Consider the following 19,790-nt stretch of genomic DNA (forward strand, 5'->3'; position numbering starts at 1 on the left):
GGTGGGAGCTCAGGCCAGGCCTCAGGCAGCCCAGGCCTGGGGGCCGGGCGCAGGGGAGTGGCAGGGCACCTGGGCACCTGGGTTGTGGGGGCCCGGAGGCTATGGGCAGGACCAGGGCCAGGGGCTAGGGCCCAGCCCCCCACCCCTCCCTTCCCCGCGTCCAAAGCCAAAGGCCAGGGGGAGAAAAGTAAAGAAGCAAATGCCCCACGCCCCCACAAAAGGCCTACAGCACCCGGTATTCCCAGGCGGTCTCCCATCCAAGTACTAACCAGGCCCGACCCTGCTTAGCTTCCGAGATCAGACGAGATCGGGCGCGTTCAGGGTGGTATGGCCGTAGACGGAGGCGCGGCTCTCCCGCCGCCCTCAAGAAGTGGCCCGGCCGCCCGCGGCCAGCCCCGTCCGCCCCGCGCCCCCGCCCCCGCCCCCGCTGGCCCCGACGCCTGCCCTCCCGCACCGCACCGCGCACGGCTGCTCCGCTGCACAGCCCGCCTGCGCCCGGATCCCGGATGGGCGCACACAAGGCCACCCAGGGCGGGCGCAGGCGCGCGGCTGTGGCTGCACGGCTCCCAGTGTGTGCGCCCGCCCACCGGCCGCAGGGGCTCCCAGTGCCTGCGTGTGAGCCTGTGAGCCGCCGGAGGGCGGGACAGCCGCGCGCGCGCGCACACACCCACACGCACCCGCGCCTTAGGGACAGGGTCGGGGCGCCTCCGGTGGGGCCCCGCTGCGAGTGGCCGCGGTTCTGGGAGCAGGTGTGCGCGGCAGGGGGCGGAGCGTGGCCGTGGGGTCCGCGGCCCACGCCGGGGAGGGCCCCGGGAGCAGCTTTGCCCAGCGCCCCCGGACCCTGTCTGTCGGCCTGCCCCTGCGCGGTGCGCGGGTCCGCTTCCGCGTGGCGGACGGGTTCGTGGTGCCTTTGGCCAGGCGGGCGCCGGGGCTCTCCTGCGGGCTCTTGCCCAGGGCGCCGCCAAGGGCCGGGTGCGGGGGCGGGGCCCAGCGCCTTTGGGAATCGCAAGATGGGGGGACTCCCGTCGCGTGGGGCCAGGAGATCCGGGTGCCCCCGGCCTCAGTGCTCGCCCGACGGTGCTCTCTGCACCCGGGCTCCCACGGAGCTCGCGTGGGTGCGTGCGCGCCGGCCGGCCGGCCGGGGTGCGCCTTGGGGCCCCCCACCCCCCGCGGCTTCCGGCGGGGCTCCCCTCTGGGTCTCTCGGGAGGGTTGAATGAAGGACAGGGGACAGCTCGCCCCCGCCTCCCGGTGAGCGGGGGCGCGCGCGTTGTGTGTGTGTGTGGGGGGGGGGGCGCGCTGTGGCCTGGGGTGGGTGCAGGTGAGGGGCACGCTGGCAGGGGCGCTGGGAGCTGGGCGCGGGGGCAGCGGCCACTGGGACCGCCACCTCGGGGAGGAGCAGGGGCCGCCCGGGGCCCCCACTCAGCCCCTCACCACCGCCACCCCGCGGCCCCGCTCCCTGCACAGCCCCGCCCCCACCGCGTTCCCCCACCCTCCCCGTGAGGATGTCCCTGCGGGACGGGAGCCCCCGGGCGTACTCCTTTATGCCCCAGGAGGCCCCCCCAAGCCCCCGGGCGGCTGGCCGAGCGGCCCCGCCCCGCCCTGGCCCTCAGCAAGGCCTTGGGGCCGGCCGGCCGGCCGGGAGCCGGGGCAGGCAGGCCCTGGAGAGGGGCTGGGCGCGGGGCTGGACGGTCTTGGTGAGGAGCTGTGGGAGGGGGGCGGGGAGGGCAGTGGGCAGGGGTGGGAGCTCAGGCCAGCCTCAGGCAGCCCAGGCCTGGGGGCCGGGCGCAGGGGAGTGGCAGGGCACCTGGGCACCTGGGTTGTGGGGGCCCGGAGGCTATGGGCAGGACCAGGGCCAGGGGCTAGGGCCCAGCCCCCCACCCCTCCCTTCCCCGCGTCCAAAGCCAAAGGCCAGGGGGAGAAAAGTAAAGAAGCAAATGCCCCACGCCCCCACAAAAGGCCTACAGCACCCGGTATTCCCAGGCGGTCTCCCATCCAAGTACTAACCAGGCCCGACCCTGCTTAGCTTCCGAGATCAGACGAGATCGGGCGCGTTCAGGGTGGTATGGCCGTAGACGGAGGCGCGGCTCTCCCGCCGCCCTCAAGAAGTGGCCCGGCCGCCCGCGGCCAGCCCCGTCCGCCCGCGCCCCCGCCCCCGCCCCCGCTGGCCCCGACGCCTGCCCTCCCGCACCGCACCGCGCACGGCTGCTCCGCTGCACAGCCCGCCTGCGCCCGGATCCCGGATGGGCGCACACAAGGCCACCCAGGGCGGGCGCAGGCGCGCGGCTGTGGCTGCACGGCTCCCAGTGTGTGCGCCCGCCCACCGGCCGCAGGGGCTCCCAGTGCCTGCGTGTGAGCCTGTGAGCCGCCGGAGGCCGGGACAGCCGCGCGCGCGCGCACACACCCACACGCACCCGCGCCTTAGGGACAGGGTCGGGGCGCCTCCGGTGGGGCCCCGCTGCGAGTGGCCGCGGTTCTGGGAGCAGGTGTGCGCGGCAGGGGGCGGAGCGTGGCCGTGGGGTCCGCGGCCCACGCCGGGGAGGCCCCGGGAGCAGCTTTGCCCAGCGCCCCCGGACCCTGTCTGTCGGCCTGCCCCTGCGCGGTGCGCGGGTCCGCTTCCGCGTGGCGGACGGGTTCGTGGTGCCTTTGGCCAGGCGGGCGCCGGGGCTCTCCTGCGGGCTCTTGCCCAGGGCGCCGCCAAGGGCCGGGTGCGGGGGCGGGCCCAGCGCCTTTGGGAATCGCAAGATGGGGGACTCCCGTCGCGTGGGCCAGGAGATCCGGGTGCCCCCGGCCTCAGTGCTCGCCCGACGGTGCTCTCTGCACCCGGGCTCCCACGGAGCCTCGCGTGGGTGCGTGCGCGCCGGCCGGCCGGCCGGGGTGCGCCTTGGGGCCCCCCACACCCCCCGCGGCTTCCGGCGGGGCTCCCCTCTGGGTCTCTCGGGAGGGTTGAATGAAGGACAGGGGACAGCTCGCCCCCGCCTCCCGGTGAGCGGGGGCGCGCGCGTTGTGTGTGTGTGTGTGGGGGGGGCGCGCTGTGGGCCTGGGGTGGGTGCAGGTGAGGGGCACGCTGGCAGGGGCGCTGGGAGCTGGGCGCGGGGGCAGCGGCCACTGGGACCGCCACCTCGGGGAGGAGCAGGGGCCGCCCGGGGCCCCCACTCAGCCCCTCACCACCGCCACCCCCGCGGCCCCGCTCCCTGCACAGCCCCGCCCCCACCGCGTTCCCCCACCCTCCCCGTGAGGATGTCCCTGCGGGACGGGAGCCCCCGGCGTACTCCTTTATGCCCCAGGAGGCCCCCCCAAGCCCCCGGGCGGCTGGCCGAGCGGCCCCCGCCCCGCCCTGGCCCTCGGCAAGGCCTTGGGCCGGCCGGCCGGCCGGGAGCCGGGGCAGGCAGGCCCTGGAGAGGGGGCTGGGCGCGGGGCTGGACGGTCTTGGTGAGGAGCTGTGGGAGGGGGCGGGGAGGGCAGTGGGGCAGGGGTGGGAGCTCAGGCCAGCCTCAGGCAGCCCAGGCCTGGGGGCCGGGCGCAGGGAGTGGCAGGGCACCTGGGCACCTGGGTTGTGGGGGCCCGGAGGCTATGGGCAGGACCAGGGCCAGGGGCTAGGGCCCAGCCCCCCACCCCTCCCTTCCCCGCGTCCAAAGCCAAAGGCCAGGGGGAGAAAAGTAAAGAAGCAAATGCCCCACGCCCCCACAAAAGGCCTACAGCACCCGGTATTCCCAGGCGGTCTCCCATCCAAGTACTAACCAGGCCCGACCCTGCTTAGCTTCCGAGATCAGACGAGATCGGGCGCGTTCAGGGTGGTATGGCCGTAGACGGAGGCGCGGCTCTCCCGCCGCCCTCAAGAAGTGGCCCGGCCGCCCGCGGCCAGCCCCGTCCGCCCGCGCCCCCGCCCCCCGCCCCCGCTGGCCCCGACGCCTGCCCTCCCGCACCGCACCGCGCACGGCTGCTCCGCTGCACAGCCCGCCTGCGCCCGGATCCCGGATGGGCGCACACAAGGCCACCCAGGGCGGGCGCAGGCGCGCGGCTGTGGCTGCACGGCTCCCAGTGTGTGCGCCCGCCCACCGGCCGCAGGGGCTCCCAGTGCCTGCGTGGTGAGCCTGTGAGCCGCCGGAGGGCGGGACAGCCGCGCGCGCGCACACTCACCCACACGCACCCGCGCCTTAGGGACAGGGTCGGGGCGCCTCCGGTGGGGCCCCGCTGCGAGTGGCCGCGGTTCTGGGAGCAGGTGTGCGCGGCAGGGGGCGGAGCGTGGCCGTGGGGTCCGCGGCCCACGCCGGGGGAGGCCCCGGGAGCAGCTTTGCCCAGCGCCCCCGGACCCTGTCTGTCGGCCTGCCCCTGCGCGGTGCGCGGGTCCGCTTCCGCGTGGCGGACGGGTTCGTGGTGCCTTTGGCCAGGCGGGCGCCGGGGCTCTCCTGCGGGCTCTTGCCCAGGGCGCCGCCAAGGGCCGGGTGCGGGGGCGGGCCCAGCGCCTTTGGGAATCGCAAGATGGGGGACTCCCGTCGCGTGGGCCAGGAGATCCGGGTGCCCCCGGCCTCAGTGCTCGCCCGACGGTGCTCTCTGCACCCGGGCTCCCACGGAGCCTCGCGTGGGTGCGTGCGCGCCGGCCGGCCGGCCGGGGTGCGCCTTGGGGCCCCCCACCCCCCCGCGGCTTCCGGCGGGGCTCCCCTCTGGTCTCTCGGGAGGGTTGAATGAAGGACAGGGGACAGCTCGCCCCCGCCTCCCGGTGAGCGCGGGCGCGCGCGTTGTGTGTGTGTGGTCTGGGGGGGGGCGCGCTGTGGGCCTGGGGTGGGTGCAGGTGAGGGGGCACGCTGGCAGGGGCGCTGGGAGCTGGGCGCGGGGGGAGCGGCCACTGGGACCGCCACCTCGGGGAGGAGCAGGGGCCGCCCGGGGCCCCCACTCAGCCCCTCACCACCGCCACCCCCGCGGCCCCGCTCCCTGCACAGCCCCGCCCCCACCGCGTTCCCCCACCCTCCCCGTGAGGATGTCCCTGCGGGACGGGAGCCCCCGGCGTACTCCTTTATGCCCCAGGAGGCCCCCCCAAGCCCCCGGGCGGCTGGCCGAGCGGCCCCCGCCCCGCCCTGGCCCTCGGCAAGGCGTTGGGGCCGGCCGGCCGGCCGGGAGCCGGGGCAGGCAGGCCCTGGAGAGGGGCTGGGCGCGGGGCTGGACGGTCTTGGTGAGGAGCTGTGGGAGGGGGCGGGGAGGGCAGTGGGCAGGGGTGGGAGCTCAGGCCAGCCTCAGGCAGCCCAGGCCTGGGGGCCGGGCGCAGGGGAGTGGCAGGGCACCTGGGCACCTGGGTTGTGGGGGCCCGGAGGCTATGGGCAGGACCAGGGCCAGGGGCTAGGGCCCAGCCCCCCACCCCTCCCTTCCCCGCGTCCAAAGCCAAAGGCCAGGGGGAGAAAAGTAAAGAAGCAAATGCCCCACGCCCCCACAAAAGGCCTACAGCACCCGGTATTCCCAGGCGGTCTCCCATCCAAGTACTAACCAGGCCCGACCCTGCTTAGCTTCCGAGATCAGACGAGATCGGGCGCGTTCAGGGTGGTATGGCCGTAGACGGAGGCGCGGCTCTCCCGCCGCCCTCAAGAAGTGGCCCGGCCGCCCGCGGCCAGCCCCCGTCCGCCCGCGCCCCCGCCCCCGCCCCCGCTGGCCCCGACGCCTGCCCTCCCGCACCGCACCGCGCACGGCTGCTCCGCTGCACAGCCCGCCTGCGCCCGGATCCCGGATGGGCGCACACAAGGCCACCCAGGGCGGGCGCAGGCGCGCGGCTGTGGCTGCACGGCTCCCAGTGTGTGCGCCCGCCCACCGGCCGCAGGGGCTCCCAGTGCCTGCGTGTGAGCCTGTGAGCCGCCGGAGGCCGGGACAGCCGCGCGCGCGCGCACACACCCACACGCACCCGCGCCTTAGGGACAGGGGTCGGGGCGCCTCCGGTGGGGCCCCGCTGCGAGTGGCCGCGGTTCTGGGAGCAGGTGTGCGCGGCAGGGGGCGGAGCGTGGCCGTGGGGTCCGCGGCCCACGCCGGGGAGGCCCCGGGAGCAGCTTTGCCCAGCGCCCCCGGACCCTGTCTGTCGGCCTGCCCCTGCGCGGTGCGCGGGTCCGCTTCCGCGTGGCGGACGGGTTCGTGGTGCCTTTGGCCAGGCGGGCGCCGGGGCTCTCCTGCGGGCTCTTGCCCAGGGCGCCGCCAAGGGCCGGGTGCGGGGGCGGGCCCAGCGCCTTTGGGAATCGCAAGATGGGGGACTCCCGTCGCGTGGGCCAGGAGATCCGGGTGCCCCCGGCCTCAGTGCTCGCCCGACGGTGCTCTCTGCACCCGGGCTCCCACGGAGCCTCGCGTGGGTGCGTGCGCGCCGGCCGGCCGGCCGGGGTGCGCCTTGGGGCCCCCCACCCCCCGCGGCTTCCGGCGGGGCTCCCCTCTGGGTCTCTCGGGAGGGTTGAATGAAGGACAGGGGACAGCTCGCCCCCGCCTCCCGGTGAGCGGGGGCGCGCGCGTTGTGTGTGTGTGTGGGGGGGGGGGCGCGCTGTGGGCCTGGGGTGGGTGCAGGTGAGGGGCACGCTGGCAGGGGCGCTGGGAGCTGGGCGCGGGGGCAGCGGCCACTGGGAACGCCACCTCGGGGAGGAGCAGGGGCCGCCCGGGGCCCCCACTCAGCCCCTCACCACCGCCACCCCCGCGGCCCCGCTCCCTGCACAGCCCCGCCCCCACCGCGTTCCCCCACCCTCCCCGTGAGGATGTCCCTGCGGGACGGGAGCCCCCGGCGTACTCCTTTATGCCCCAGGAGGCCCCCCCAAGCCCCCGGGCGGCTGGCCGAGCGGCCCCGCCCCGCCCTGGCCCTCAGCAAGGCCTTGGGGCCGGCCGGCCGGCCGGGAGCCGGGGCAGGCAGGCCCTGGAGAGGGGCTGGGCGCGGGGCTGGACGGTCTTGGTGAGGAGCTGTGGGAGGGGGCGGGGAGGGCAGTGGGCAGGGGTGGGAGCTCAGGCCAGCCTCAGGCAGCCCAGGCCTGGGGGCCGGGCGCAGGGGAGTGGCAGGGCACCTGGGCACCTGGGTTGTGGGGGCCCGGAGGCTATGGGCAGGACCAGGGCCAGGGGCTAGGGCCCAGCCCCCCACCCCTCCCTTCCCCGCGTCCAAAGCCAAAGGCCAGGGGGAGAAAAGTAAAGAAGCAAATGCCCCACGCCCCCACAAAAGGCCTACAGCACCCGGTATTCCCAGGCGGTCTCCCATCCAAGTACTAACCAGGCCCGACCCTGCTTAGCTTCCGAGATCAGACGAGATCGGGCGCGTTCAGGGTGGTATGGCCGTAGACGGAGGCGCGGCTCTCCCGCCGCCCTCAAGAAGTGGCCCGGCCGCCCGCGGCCAGCCCCGTCCGCCCGCGCCCCCGCCCCCGCCCCCGCTGGCCCCGACGCCTGCCCTCCCGCACCGCACCGCGCACGGCTGCTCCGCTGCACAGCCCGCCTGCGCCCGGATCCCGGATGGGCGCACACAAGGCCACCCAGGGCGGGCGCAGGCGCGCGGCTGTGGCTGCACGGCTCCCAGTGTGTGCGCCCGCCCACCGGCCGCAGGGGCTCCCAGTGCCTGCGTGTGAGCCTGTGAGCCGCCGGAGGGCGGGACAGCCGCGCGCGCGCACACTCACCCACACGCACCCGCGCCTTAGGGACAGGGTCGGGGCGCCTCCGGTGGGGCCCCGCTGCGAGTGGCCGCGGTTCTGGGAGCAGGTGTGCGCGGCAGGGGGCGGAGCGTGGCCGTGGGGTCCGCGGCCCACGCCGGGGAGGCCCCGGGAGCAGCTTTGCCCAGCGCCCCCGGACCCTGTCTGTCGGCCTGCCCCTGCGCGGTGCGCGGGTCCGCTTCCGCGTGGCGGACGGGTTCGTGGTGCCTTTGGCCAGGCGGGCGCCGGGGCTCTCCTGCGGGCTCTTGCCCAGGGCGCCGCCAAGGGCCGGGTGCGGGGGCGGGCCCAGCGCCTTTGGGAATCGCAAGATGGGGGACTCCCGTCGCGTGGGCCAGGAGATCCGGGTGCCCCCGGCCTCAGTGCTCGCCCGACGGTGCTCTCTGCACCCGGGCTCCCACGGAGCCTCGCGTGGGTGCGTGCGCGCCGGCCGGCCGGCCGGGGTGCGCCTTGGGGCCCCCCACCCCCCGCGGCTTCCGGCGGGGCTCCCCTCTGGGTCTCTCGGGAGGGTTGAATGAAGGACAGGGGACAGCTCGCCCCCGCCTCCCGGTGAGCGCGGGCGCGCGCGTTGTGTGTGTGTGTCTGGGGGGGGGCGCGCTGTGGGCCTGGGGTGGGTGCAGGTGAGGGGCACGCTGGCAGGGGCGCTGGGAGCTGGGCGCGGGGGGAGCGGCCACTGGGACCGCCACCTCGGGGAGGAGCAGGGGCCGCCCGGGGCCCCCACTCAGCCCCTCACCACCGCCACCCCCGCGGCCCCGCTCCCTGCACAGCCCCGCCCCCACCGCGTTCCCCCACCCTCCCCGTGAGGATGTCCCTGCGGGACGGGAGCCCCCGGCGTACTCCTTTATGCCCCAGGAGGCCCCCCCAAGCCCCCGGGCGGCTGGCCGAGCGGCCCCGCCCCGCCCTGGCCCTCGGCAAGGCGTTGGGGCCGGCCGGCCGGCCGGGAGCCGGGGCAGGCAGGCCCTGGAGAGGGGCTGGGCGCGGGGCTGGACGGTCTTGGTGAGGAGCTGTGGGAGGGGGCGGGGAGGGCAGTGGGCAGGGGTGGGAGCTCAGGCCAGCCTCAGGCAGCCCAGGCCTGGGGGCCGGGCGCAGGGGAGTGGCAGGGCACCTGGGCACCTGGGTTGTGGGGGCCCGGAGGCTATGGGCAGGACCAGGGCCAGGGGCTAGGGCCCAGCCCCCCACCCCTCCCTTCCCCGCGTCCAAAGCTAAAGGCCAGGGGGAGAAAAGTAAAGAAGCAAATGCCCCACGCCCCCACAAAAGGCCTACAGCACCCGGTATTCCCAGGCGGTCTCCCATCCAAGTACTAACCAGGCCCGACCCTGCTTAGCTTCCGAGATCAGACGAGATCGGGCGCGTTCAGGGTGGTATGGCCGTAGACGGAGGCGCGGCTCTCCCGCCGCCCTCAAGAAGTGGCCCGGCCGCCCGCGGCCAGCCCCGTCCGCCCGCGCCCCCGCCCCCGCCCCCGCTGGCCCCGACGCCTGCCCTCCCGCACCGCACCGCGCACGGCTGCTCCGCTGCACAGCCCGCCTGCGCCCGGATCCCGGATGGGCGCACACAAGGCCACCCAGGGCGGGCGCAGGCGCGCGGCTGTGGCTGCACGGCTCCCAGTGTGTGCGCCCGCCCACCGGCCGCAGGGGCTCCCAGTGCCTGCGTGTGAGCCTGTGAGCCGCCGGAGGCCGGGACAGCCGCGCGCGCGCGCACACACCCACACGCACCCGCGCCTTAGGGACAGGGTCGGGGCGCCTCCGGTGGGGCCCCGCTGCGAGTGGCCGCGGTTCTGGGAGCAGGTGTGCGCGGCAGGGGGCGGAGCGTGGCCGTGGGGTCCGCGGCCCACGCCGGGGAGGCCCCGGGAGCAGCTTTGCCCAGCGCCCCCGGACCCTGTCTGTCGGCCTGCCCCTGCGCGGTGCGCGGGTCCGCTTCCGCGTGGCGGACGGGTTCGTGGTGCCTTTGGCCAGGCGGGCGCCGGGGCTCTCCTGCGGGCTCTTGCCCAGGGCGCCGCCAAGGGCCGGGTGCGGGGGCGGGCCCAGCGCCTTTGGGAATCGCAAGATGGGGGACTCCCGTCGCGTGGGCCAGGAGATCCGGGTGCCCCCGGCCTCAGTGCTCGCCCGACGGTGCTCTCTGCACCCGGGCTCCCACGGAGCCTCGCGTGGGTGCGTGCGCGCCGGCCGGCCGGCCGGGGTGCGCCTTGGGGCCCCCCACCCCCCGCGGCTTCCGGCGGGGCTCCCCTCTGGGTCTCTCGGGAGGGTTGAATGAAGGACAGGGGACAGCTCGCCCCCGCCTCCCGGTGAGCGGGGGCGCGCGCGTTGTGTGTGTGTGTGGGGGGGGGGGCGCGCTGTGGGCCTGGGGTGGGTGCAGGTGAGGGGCACGCTGGCAGGGGCGCTGGGAGCTGGGCGCGGGGGCAGCGGCCACTGGGACCGCCACCTCGGGGAGGAGCAGGGGCCGCCCGGGGCCCCCACTCAGCCCCTCACCACCGCCACCCCCGCGGCCCCGCTCCCTGCACAGCCCCGCCCCCACCGCGTTCCCCCACCCTCCCCGTGAGGATGTCCCTGCGGGACGGGAGCCCCCGGCGTACTCCTTTATGCCCCAGGAGGCCCCCCCAAGCCCCCGGGCGGCTGGCCGAGCGGCCCCGCCCCGCCCTGGCCCTCAGCAAGGCCTTGGGGCCGGCCGGCCGGCCGGGAGCCGGGGCAGGCAGGCCCTGGAGAGGGGCTGGGCGCGGGGCTGGACGGTCTTGGTGAGGAGCTGTGGGAGGGGGCGGGGAGGGCAGTGGGCAGGGGTGGGAGCTCAGGCCAGCCTCAGGCAGCCCAGGCCTGGGGGCCGGGCGCAGGGGAGTGGCAGGGCACCTGGGCACCTGGGTTGTGGGGGCCCGGAGGCTATGGGCAGGACCAGGGCCAGGGGCTAGGGCCCAGCCCCCCACCCCTCCCTTCCCCGCGTCCAAAGCCAAAGGCCAGGGGGAGAAAAGTAAAGAAGCAAATGCCCCACGCCCCCACAAAAGGCCTACAGCACCCGGTATTCCCAGGCGGTCTCCCATCCAAGTACTAACCAGGCCCGACCCTGCTTAGCTTCCGAGATCAGACGAGATCGGGCGCGTTCAGGGTGGTATGGCCGTAGACGGAGGCGCGGCTCTCCCGCCGCCCTCAAGAAGTGGCCCGGCCGCCCGCGGCCAGCCCCGTCCGCCCGCGCCCCCGCCCCCGCCCCCGCTGGCCCCGACGCCTGCCCTCCCGCACCGCACCGCGCACGGCTGCTCCGCTGCACAGCCCGCCTGCGCCCGGATCCCGGATGGGCGCACACAAGGCCACCCAGGGCGGGCGCAGGCGCGCGGCTCTGGCTGCACGGCTCCCAGTGTGTGCGCCCGCCCACCGGCCGCAGGGGCTCCCAGTGCCTGCGTGTGAGCCTGTGAGCCGCCGGAGGCCGGGACAGCCGCGCGCGCGCGCGCACACACCCACACGCACCCGCGCCTTAGGGACAGGGTCGGGGCGCCTCCGGTGGGGCCCCGCTGCGAGTGGCCGCGGTTCTGGGAGCAGGTGTGCGCGGCAGGGGGCGGAGCGTGGCCGTGGGGTCCGCGGCCCACGCCGGGGAGGCCCCGGGAGCAGCTTTGCCCAGCGCCCCCGGACCCTGTCTGTCGGCCTGCCCCTGCGCGGTGCGCGGGTCCGCTTCCGCGTGGCGGACGGGTTCGTGGTGCCTTTGGCCAGGCGGGCGCCGGGGCTCTCCTGCGGGCTCTTGCCCAGGGCGCCGCCAAGGGCCGGGTGCGGGGGCGGGCCCAGCGCCTTTGGGAATCGCAAGATGGGGGACTCCCGTCGCGTGGGCCAGGAGATCCGGGTGCCCCCGGCCTCAGTGCTCGCCCGACGGTGCTCTCTGCACCCGGGCTCCCACGGAGCCTCGCGTGGGTGCGTGCGCGCCGGCCGGCCGGCCGGGGTGCGCCTTGGGGCCCCCCACCCCCCGCGGCTTCCGGCGGGGCTCCCCTCTGGGTCTCTCGGGAGGGTTGAATGAAGGACAGGGGACAGCTCGCCCCCGCCTCCCGGTGAGCGGGGGCGCGCGCGTTGTGTGTGTGTGTGTGGGGGGGGGCGCGCTGTGGGCCTGGGGTGGGTGCAGGTGAGGGGCACGCTGGCAGGGGCGCTGGGAGCTGGGCGCGGGGGCAGCGGCCACTGGGACCGCCACCTCGGGGAGGAGCAGGGGCCGCCCGGGGCCCCCACTCAGCCCCTCACCACCGCCACCCCCGCGGCCCCGCTCCCTGCACAGCCCCGCCCCCACCGCGTTCCCCCACCCTCCCCGTGAGGATGTCCCTGCGGGACGGGAGCCCCCGGCGTACTCCTTTATGCCCCAGGAGGCCCCCCCAAGCCCCCGGGCGGCTGGCCGAGCGGCCCCGCCCCGCCCTGGCCCTCGGCAAGGCGTTGGGGCCGGCCGGCCGGCCGGGAGCCGGGGCAGGCAGGCCCTGGAGAGGGGCTGGGCGCGGGGCTGGACGGTCTTGGTGAGGAGCTGTGGGAGGGGGCGGGGAGGGCAGTGGGCAGGGGTGGGAGCTCAGGCCAGCCTCAGGCAGCCCAGGCCTGGGGGCCGGGCGCAGGGGAGTGGCAGGGCACCTGGGCACCTGGGTTGTGGGGGCCCGGAGGCTATGGGCAGGACCAGGGCCAGGGGCTAGGGCCCAGCCCCCCACCCCTCCCTTCCCCGCGTCCAAAGCCAAAGGCCAGGGGGAGAAAAGTAAAGAAGCAAATGCCCCACGCCCCCACAAAAGGCCTACAGCACCCGGTATTCCCAGGCGGTCTCCCATCCAAGTACTAACCAGGCCCGACCCTGCTTAGCTTCCGAGATCAGACGAGATCGGGCGCGTTCAGGGTGGTATGGCCGTAGACGGAGGCGCGGCTCTCCCGCCGCCCTCAAGAAGTGGCCCGGCCGCCCGCGGCCAGCCCCGTCCGCCCGCGCCCCCGCCCCCGCCCCCGCTGGCCCCGACGCCTGCCCTCCCGCACCGCACCGCGCACGGCTGCTCCGCTGCACAGCCCGCCTGCGCCCGGATCCCGGATGGGCGCACACAAGGCCACCCAGGGCGGGCGCAGGCGCGCGGCTGTGGCTGCACGGCTCCCAGTGTGTGCGCCCGCCCACCGGCCGCAGGGGCTCCCAGTGCCTGCGTGTGAGCCTGTGAGCCGCCGGAGGCCGGGACAGCCGCGCGCGCGCGCGCACACACCCACACGCACCCGCGCCTTAGGGACAGGGTCGGGGCGCCTCCGGTGGGGCCCCGCTGCGAGTGGCCGCGGTTCTGGGAGCAGGTGTGCGCGGCAGGGGGCGGAGCGTGGCCGTGGGGTCCGCGGCCCACGCCGGGGAGGCCCCGGGAGCAGCTTTGCCCAGCGCCCCCGGACCCTGTCTGTCGGCCTGCCCCTGCGCGGTGCGCGGGTCCGCTTCCGCGTGGCGGACGGGTTCGTGGTGCCTTTGGCCAGGCGGGCGCCGGGGCTCTCCTGCGGGCTCTTGCCCAGGGCGCCGCCAAGGGCCGGGTGCGGGGGCGGGCCCAGCGCCTTTGGGAATCGCAAGATGGGGGACTCCCGTCGCGTGGGCCAGGAGATCCGGGTGCCCCCGGCCTCAGTGCTCGCCCGACGGTGCTCTCTGCACCCGGGCTCCCACGGAGCCTCGCGTGGGTGCGTGCGCGCCGGCCGGCCGGCCGGGGTGCGCCTTGGGGCCCCCCACCCCCCGCGGCTTCCGGCGGGGCTCCCCTCTGGGTCTCTCGGGAGGGTTGAATGAAGGACAGGGGACAGCTCGCCCCCGCCTCCCGGTGAGCGGGGGCGCGCGCGTTGTGTGTGTGTGTGTGGGGGGGGCGCGCTGTGGGCCTGGGGTGGGTGCAGGTGAGGGGCACGCTGGCAGGGGCGCTGGGAGCTGGGCGCGGGGGCAGCGGCCACTGGGACCGCCACCTCGGGGAGGAGCAGGGGCCGCCCGGGGCCCCCACTCAGCCCCTCACCACCGCCACCCCCGCGGCCCCGCTCCCTGCACAGCCCCGCCCCCACCGCGTTCCCCCACCCTCCCCGTGAGGATGTCCCTGCGGGACGGGAGCCCCCGGCGTACTCCTTTATGCCCCAGGAGGCCCCCCCAAGCCCCCGGGCGGCTGGCCGAGCGGCCCCGCCCCGCCCTGGCCCTCAGCAAGGCCTTGGGGCCGGCCGGCCGGCCGGGAGCCGGGGCAGGCAGGCCCTGGAGAGGGGCTGGGCGCGGGGCTGGACGGTCTTGGTGAGGAGCTGTGGGAGGGGGCGGGGAGGGCAGTGGGCAGGGGTGGGAGCTCAGGCCAGCCTCAGGCAGCCCAGGCCTGGGGGCCGGGCGCAGGGGAGTGGCAGGGCACCTGGGCACCTGGGTTGTGGGGGCCCGGAGGCTATGGGCAGGACCAGGGCCAGGGGCTAGGGCCCAGCCCCCCACCCCTCCCTTCCCCGCGTCCAAAGCCAAAGGCCAGGGGGAGAAAAGTAAAGAAGCAAATGCCCCACGCCCCCACAAAAGGCCTACAGCACCCGGTATTCCCAGGCGGTCTCCCATCCAAGTACTAACCAGGCCCGACCCTGCTTAGCTTCCGAGATCAGACGAGATCGGGCGCGTTCAGGGTGGTATGGCCGTAGACGGAGGCGCGGCTCTCCCGCCGCCCTCAAGAAGTGGCCCGGCCGCCCGCGGCCAGCCCCGTCCGCCCGCGCCCCCGCCCCCGCCCCCGCTGGCCCCGACGCCTGCCCTCCCGCACCGCACCGCGCACGGCTGCTCCGCTGCACAGCCCGCCTGCGCCCGGATCCCGGATGGGCGCACACAAGGCCACCCAGGGCGGGCGCAGGCGCGCGGCTGTGGCTGCACGGCTCCCAGTGTGTGCGCCCGCCCACCGGCCGCAGGGGCTCCCAGTGCCTGCGTGTGAGCCTGTGAGCCGCCGGAGGGCGGGACAGCCGCGCGCGCGCACACTCACCCACACGCACCCGCGCCTTAGGGACAGGGTCGGGGCGCCTCCGGTGGGGCCCCGCTGCGAGTGGCCGCGGTTCTGGGAGCAGGTGTGCGCGGCAGGGGGCGGAGCGTGGCCGTGGGGTCCGCGGCCCACGCCGGGGAGGCCCCGGGAGCAGCTTTGCCCAGCGCCCCCGGACCCTGTCTGTCGGCCTGCCCCTGCGCGGTGCGCGGGTCCGCTTCCGCGTGGCGGACGGGTTCGTGGTGCCTTTGGCCAGGCGGGCGCCGGGGCTCTCCTGCGGGCTCTTGCCCAGGGCGCCGCCAAGGGCCGGGTGCGGGGGCGGGCCCAGCGCCTTTGGGAATCGCAAGATGGGGGACTCCCGTCGCGTGGGCCAGGAGATCCGGGTGCCCCCGGCCTCAGTGCTCGCCCGACGGTGCTCTCTGCACCCGGGCTCCCACGGAGCCTCGCGTGGGTGCGTGCGCGCCGGCCGGCCGGCCGGGGTGCGCCTTGGGGCCCCCCACCCCCCGCGGCTTCCGGCGGGGCTCCCCTCTGGGTCTCTCGGGAGGGTTGAATGAAGGACAGGGGACAGCTCGCCCCCGCCTCCCGGTGAGCGCGGGCGCGCGCGTTGTGTGTGTGTGTCTGGGGGGGGGCGCGCTGTGGGCCTGGGGTGGGTGCAGGTGAGGGGCACGCTGGCAGGGGCGCTGGGAGCTGGGCGCGGGGGGAGCGGCCACTGGGACCGCCACCTCGGGGAGGAGCAGGGGCCGCCCGGGGCCCCCACTCAGCCCCTCACCACCGCCACCCCCGCGGCCCCGCTCCCTGCACAGCCCCGCCCCCACCGCGTTCCCCCACCCTCCCCGTGAGGATGTCCCTGCGGGACGGGAGCCCCCGGCGTACTCCTTTATGCCCCAGGAGGCCCCCCCAAGCCCCCGGGCGGCTGGCCGAGCGGCCCCGCCCCGCCCTGGCCCTCGGCAAGGCGTTGGGGCCGGCCGGCCGGCCGGGAGCCGGGGCAGGCAGGCCCTGGAGAGGGGCTGGGCGCGGGGCTGGACGGTCTTGGTGAGGAGCTGTGGGAGGGGGCGGGGAGGGCAGTGGGCAGGGGTGGGAGCTCAGGCCAGCCTCAGGCAGCCCAGGCCTGGGGGCCGGGCGCAGGGGAGTGGCAGGGCACCTGGGCACCTGGGTTGTGGGGGCCCGGAGGCTATGGGCAGGACCAGGGCCAGGGGCTAGGGCCCAGCCCCCCACCCCTCCCTTCCCCGCGTCCAAAGCCAAAGGCCAGGGGGAGAAAAGTAAAGAAGCAAATGCCCCACGCCCCCACAAAAGGCCTACAGCACCCGGTATTCCCAGGCGGTCTCCCATCCAAGTACTAACCAGGCCCGACCCTGCTTAGCTTCCGAGATCAGACGAGATCGGGCGCGTTCAGGGTGGTATGGCCGTAGACGGAGGCGCGGCTCTCCCGCCGCCCTCAAGAAGTGGCCCGGCCGCCCGCGGCCAGCCCCGTCCGCCCGCGCCCCCGCCCCCGCCCCCGCTGGCCCCGACGCCTGCCCTCCCGCACCGCACCGCGCACGGCTGCTCCGCTGCACAGCCCGCCTGCGCCCGGATCCCGGATGGGCGCACACAAGGCCACCCAGGGCGGGCGCAGGCGCGCGGCTGTGGCTGCACGGCTCCCAGTGTGTGCGCCCGCCCACCGGCCGCAGGGGCTCCCAGTGCCTGCGTGTGAGCCTGTGAGCCGCCGGAGGGCGGGACAGCCGCGCGCGCGCGCACACACCCACACGCACCCGCGCCTTAGGGACAGGGTCGGGGCGCCTCCGGTGGGGCCCCGCTGCGAGTGGCCGCGGTTCTGGGAGCAGGTGTGCGCGGCAGGGGGCGGAGCGTGGCCGTGGGGTCCGCGGCCCACGCCGGGGAGGCCCCGGGAGCAGCTTTGCCCAGCGCCCCCGGACCCTGTCTGTCGGCCTGCCCCTGCGCGGTGCGCGGGTCCGCTTCCGCGTGGCGGACGGGTTCGTGGTGCCTTTGGCCAGGCGGGCGCCGGGGCTCTCCTGCGGGCTCTTGCCCAGGGCGCCGCCAAGGGCCGGGTGCGGGGGCGGGCCCAGCGCCTTTGGGAATCGCAAGATGGGGGACTCCCGTCGCGTGGGCCAGGAGATCCGGGTGCCCCCGGCCTCAGTGCTCGCCCGACGGTGCTCTCTGCACCCGGGCTCCCACGGAGCCTCGCGTGGGTGCGTGCGCGCCGGCCGGCCGGCCGGGGTGCGCCTTGGGGCCCCCCACCCCCCGCGGCTTCCGGCGGGGCTCCCCTCTGGGTCTCTCGGGAGGGTTGAATGAAGGACAGGGGACAGCTCGCCCCCGCCTCCCGGTGAGCGCGGGCGCGCGCGTTGTGTGTGTGTGTCTGGGGGGGGGCGCGCTGTGGGCCTGGGGTGGGTGCAGGTGAGGGGCACGCTGGCAGGGGCGCTGGGAGCTGGGCGCGGGGGGAGCGGCCACTGGGACCGCCACCTCGGGGAGGAGCAGGGGCCGCCCGGGGCCCCCACTCAGCCCCTCACCACCGCCACCCCCGCGGCCCCGCTCCCTGCACAGCCCCGCCCCCACCGCGTTCCCCCACCCTCCCCGTGAGGATGTCCCTGCGGGACGGGAGCCCCCGGCGTACTCCTTTATGCCCCAGGAGGCCCCCCCAAGCCCCCGGGCGGCTGGCCGAGCGGCCCCGCCCCGCCCTGGCCCTCGGCAAGGCGTTGGGGCCGGCCGGCCGGCCGGGAGCCGGGGCAGGCAGGCCCTGGAGAGGGGCTGGGCGCGGGGCTGGACGGTCTTGGTGAGGAGCTGTGGGAGGGGGCGGGGAGGGCAGTGGGCAGGGGTGGGAGCTCAGGCCAGCCTCAGGCAGCCCAGGCCTGGGGGCCGGGCGCAGGGGAGTGGCAGGGCACCTGGGCACCTGGGTTGTGGGGGCCCGGAGGCTATGGGCAGGACCAGGGCCAGGGGCTAGGGCCCAGCCCCCCACCCCTCCCTTCCCCGCGTCCAAAGCCAAAGGCCAGGGGGAGAAAAGTAAAGAAGCAAATGCCCCACGCCCCCACAAAAGGCCTACAGCACCCGGTATTCCCAGGCGGTCTCCCATCCAAGTACTAACCAGGCCCGACCCTGCTTAGCTTCCGAGATCAGACGAGATCGGGCGCGTTCAGGGTGGTATGGCCGTAGACGGAGGCGCGGCTCTCCCGCCGCCCTCAAGAAGTGGCCCGGCCGCCCGCGGCCAGCCCCGTCCGCCCGCGCCCCCGCCCCCGCCCCCGCTGGCCCCGACGCCTGCCCTCCCGCACCGCACCGCGCACGGCTGCTCCGCTGCACAGCCCGCCTGCGCCCGGATCCCGGATGGGCGCACACAAGGCCACCCAGGGCGGGCGCAGGCGCGCGGCTGTGGCTGCACGGCTCCCAGTGTGTGCGCCCGCCCACCGGCCGCAGGGGCTCCCAGTGCCTGCGTGTGAGCCTGTGAGCCGCCGGAGGCCGGGACAGCCGCGCGCGCGCGCACACACCCACACGCACCCGCGCCTTAGGGACAGGGTCGGGGCGCCTCCGGTGGGGCCCCGCTGCGAGTGGCCGCGGTTCTGGGAGCAGGTGTGCGCGGCAGGGGGCGGAGCGTGGCCGTGGGGTCCGCGGCCCACGCCGGGGAGGCCCCGGGAGCAGCTTTGCCCAGCGCCCCCGGACCCTGTCTGTCGGCCTGCCCCTGCGCGGTGCGCGGGTCCGCTTCCGCGTGGCGGACGGGTTCGTGGTGCCTTTGGCCAGGCGGGCGCCGGGGCTCTCCTGCGGGCTCTTGCCCAGGGCGCCGCCAAGGGCCGGGTGCGGGGGCGGGCCCAGCGCCTTTGGGAATCGCAAGATGGGGGACTCCCGTCGCGTGGGCCAGGAGATCCGGGTGCCCCCGGCCTCAGTGCTCGCCCGACGGTGCTCTCTGCACCCGGGCTCCCACGGAGCCTCGCGTGGGTGCGTGCGCGCCGGCCGGCCGGCCGGGGTGCGCCTTGGGGCCCCCCACCCCCCGCGGCTTCCGGCGGGGCTCCCCTCTGGGTCTCTCGGGAGGGTTGAATGAAGGACAGGGGACAGCTCGCCCCCGCCTCCCGGTGAGCGGGGGCGCGCGCGTTGTGTGTGTGTGTGTGGGGGGGGCGCGCTGTGGGCCTGGGGTGGGTGCAGGTGAGGGGCACGCTGGCAGGGGCGCTGGGAGCTGGGCGCGGGGGCAGCGGCCACTGGGACCGCCACCTCGGGGAGGAGCAGGGGCCGCCCGGGGCCCCCACTCAGCCCCTCACCACCGCCACCCCCGCGGCCCCGCTCCCTGCACAGCCCCGCCCCCACCGCGTTCCCCCACCCTCCCCGTGAGGATGTCCCTGCGGGACGGGAGCCCCCGGCGTACTCCTTTATGCCCCAGGAGGCCCCCCCAAGCCCCCGGGCGGCTGGCCGAGCGGCCCCGCCCCGCCCTGGCCCTCAGCAAGGCCTTGGGGCCGGCCGGCCGGCCGGGAGCCGGGGCAGGCAGGCCCTGGAGAGGGGCTGGGCGCGGGGCTGGACGGTCTTGGTGAGGAGCTGTGGGAGGGGGCGGGGAGGGCAGTGGGCAGGGGTGGGAGCTCAGGCCAGCCTCAGGCAGCCCAGGCCTGGGGGCCGGGCGCAGGGGAGTGGCAGGGCACCTGGGCACCTGGGTTGTGGGGGCCCGGAGGCTATGGGCAGGACCAGGGCCAGGGGCTAGGGCCCAGCCCCCCACCCCTCCCTTCCCCGCGTCCAAAGCCAAAGGCCAGGGGGAGAAAAGTAAAGAAGCAAATGCCCCACGCCCCCACAAAAGGCCTACAGCACCCGGTATTCCCAGGCGGTCTCCCATCCAAGTACTAACCAGGCCCGACCCTGCTTAGCTTCCGAGATCAGACGAGATCGGGCGCGTTCAGGGTGGTATGGCCGTAGACGGAGGCGCGGCTCTCCCGCCGCCCTCAAGAAGTGGCCCGGCCGCCCGCGGCCAGCCCCGTCCGCCCGCGCCCCCGCCCCCGCCCCCGCTGGCCCCGACGCCTGCCCTCCCGCACCGCACCGCGCACGGCTGCTCCGCTGCACAGCCCGCCTGCGCCCGGATCCCGGATGGGCGCACACAAGGCCACCCAGGGCGGGCGCAGGCGCGCGGCTGTGGCTGCACGGCTCCCAGTGTGTGCGCCCGCCCACCGGCCGCAGGGGCTCCCAGTGCCTGCGTGTGAGCCTGTGAGCCGCCGGAGGGCGGGACAGCCGCGCGCGCGCACACTCACCCACACGCACCCGCGCCTTAGGGACAGGGTCGGGGCGCCTCCGGTGGGGCCCCGCT

At 76.7% G+C, this 19,790-nt stretch overlaps 12 non-coding genes across 12 annotated transcripts; all 12 read right to left on the minus strand.

Annotated features, from left to right (window-relative positions):
• Positions 1–220: 220 nt before the first annotated feature.
• Positions 221–339, minus strand: LOC130022961 (5S ribosomal RNA). Its single transcript, XR_008792342.1, has one exon. It is a non-coding gene; the product is annotated as a 5S ribosomal RNA (ribosomal RNA).
• Positions 340–1,956: 1,617 nt separating this feature from the next.
• LOC130023059 (5S ribosomal RNA) lies at positions 1,957–2,075 on the minus strand. The gene has a single exon (XR_008792376.1). It is a non-coding gene; the product is annotated as a 5S ribosomal RNA (ribosomal RNA).
• Positions 2,076–3,690: 1,615 nt separating this feature from the next.
• On the minus strand, positions 3,691–3,809 carry LOC130023071 (5S ribosomal RNA). The gene has a single exon (XR_008792389.1). It is a non-coding gene; the product is annotated as a 5S ribosomal RNA (ribosomal RNA).
• Positions 3,810–5,428: 1,619 nt separating this feature from the next.
• Positions 5,429–5,547, minus strand: LOC130023084 (5S ribosomal RNA). The gene has a single exon (XR_008792401.1). It is a non-coding gene; the product is annotated as a 5S ribosomal RNA (ribosomal RNA).
• Positions 5,548–7,162: 1,615 nt separating this feature from the next.
• LOC130023093 (5S ribosomal RNA) lies at positions 7,163–7,281 on the minus strand. Its single transcript, XR_008792408.1, has one exon. It is a non-coding gene; the product is annotated as a 5S ribosomal RNA (ribosomal RNA).
• Positions 7,282–8,894: 1,613 nt separating this feature from the next.
• LOC130022968 (5S ribosomal RNA) lies at positions 8,895–9,013 on the minus strand. Its single transcript, XR_008792348.1, has one exon. It is a non-coding gene; the product is annotated as a 5S ribosomal RNA (ribosomal RNA).
• Positions 9,014–10,626: 1,613 nt separating this feature from the next.
• Positions 10,627–10,745, minus strand: LOC130022980 (5S ribosomal RNA). The gene has a single exon (XR_008792351.1). It is a non-coding gene; the product is annotated as a 5S ribosomal RNA (ribosomal RNA).
• A 1,615-nt stretch (positions 10,746–12,360) lies between these two features.
• Positions 12,361–12,479, minus strand: LOC130022992 (5S ribosomal RNA). Its single transcript, XR_008792353.1, has one exon. It is a non-coding gene; the product is annotated as a 5S ribosomal RNA (ribosomal RNA).
• Positions 12,480–14,093: 1,614 nt separating this feature from the next.
• LOC130023004 (5S ribosomal RNA) lies at positions 14,094–14,212 on the minus strand. The gene has a single exon (XR_008792355.1). It is a non-coding gene; the product is annotated as a 5S ribosomal RNA (ribosomal RNA).
• Positions 14,213–15,825: 1,613 nt separating this feature from the next.
• On the minus strand, positions 15,826–15,944 carry LOC130023016 (5S ribosomal RNA). Its single transcript, XR_008792358.1, has one exon. It is a non-coding gene; the product is annotated as a 5S ribosomal RNA (ribosomal RNA).
• A 1,613-nt stretch (positions 15,945–17,557) lies between these two features.
• Positions 17,558–17,676, minus strand: LOC130023028 (5S ribosomal RNA). The gene has a single exon (XR_008792360.1). It is a non-coding gene; the product is annotated as a 5S ribosomal RNA (ribosomal RNA).
• A 1,612-nt stretch (positions 17,677–19,288) lies between these two features.
• LOC130023040 (5S ribosomal RNA) lies at positions 19,289–19,407 on the minus strand. The gene has a single exon (XR_008792364.1). It is a non-coding gene; the product is annotated as a 5S ribosomal RNA (ribosomal RNA).
• Between the last annotated feature and the right edge of the window lie 383 nt (positions 19,408–19,790).

Source organism: Sorex fumeus, unplaced genomic scaffold (genome assembly GCF_029834395.1).
Source record: "Sorex fumeus unplaced genomic scaffold, SorFum_2.1 ptg000021l, whole genome shotgun sequence".
Classification (NCBI taxonomy): domain Eukaryota; kingdom Metazoa; phylum Chordata; class Mammalia; order Eulipotyphla; family Soricidae; genus Sorex; species Sorex fumeus.